We start from the raw sequence: 1,065 nt of genomic DNA on the forward strand, positions 1-1,065 counted from the left end.
GTACGCACAACAGTAACCCTCTCGCACCACTTCCGGAGACTCGTTGGGTCTAGGAAGAGAGAATTCAATTTCCTGGGGGATGTTACAAAGGTGGCGAAGAGCGCCAAGGGAAGCAGAGGTCGACTGAGACCTGAAATGCGGACCAAATTTGTCTCCCCTTTTGGGTGAAGACTTCATCCCCTCTGGGAACAGGGATTCCTTGATTGTCATCTTCGTTTTCCGAAACATAGACGGCTGGGGAAGACATCTTTTACTAAGAGGTTTCTCTTTTTCTGGTTTGGTAAAAGCTTTTAGAGGTAAATGTACGCTACTGTAAAAGCCGTCGTTCCATTTAACCTTATTTAGCAGAAAACCGCCTCGAGAATATTGGGAAGTGGGACGGTTTTCCCATGGTATTAATATAAAATTAGAAAATTAATGATGACGATTGTCAGGGATATCAAATTATTTGATTATCCGAGATCGGCGTAATAGCGGAAAACATTGAATAATTCCGGAATGTTAAAGATCTCGAGTCATTAATTACTGTTTACTTAAGTCTTCCAAGCCGAGCACTCAGCTCGCAAGACTTGGGGGGCTAAATGTTGGGGTCGGATCCCACACATCTTCGGTAGGATCCACTTGGATCTGTCCACGTCATTATTACATAATAATCCTCTTAGATTTTTAGATGTTTCATTGCGAGAATCGAGCTCGACCTGTCGGAAGTTCGAATAGGTTTATTAAAGAGCTCGATCTTTACTAGTACGGAGTTCGCTCTTATTCAACATATAGTTTGCATAAAAGAAGACCGAAGCGAGGAGAATATTGTTCGAGGTTCGCGGCAGCGTCAAGATGCAGGAGTTCGGAGTCAATAAGAAAGAGTTCGGAAGATCCACGCGAAGTCCAAGATAGTTCAAATTCAAGCCGTTTCGGTCAAATTGTAACCTACATGATTAATGCGGATCAATGCGATTATGAGCAGTAAATGACCGCATTGATCATGTTTTCTCTATAAAAACAACCTCAAACGCATGTGTTTGGAAAAAAGAGAACAACCTTTTACCTCTTACCATCAAGCAATAC

The sequence above is a fragment of the Arabidopsis lyrata genome (assembly GCF_000004255.2).
Source record: "Arabidopsis lyrata subsp. lyrata unplaced genomic scaffold ARALYscaffold_1, whole genome shotgun sequence".
Lineage (NCBI taxonomy): Eukaryota > Viridiplantae > Streptophyta > Magnoliopsida > Brassicales > Brassicaceae > Arabidopsis > Arabidopsis lyrata.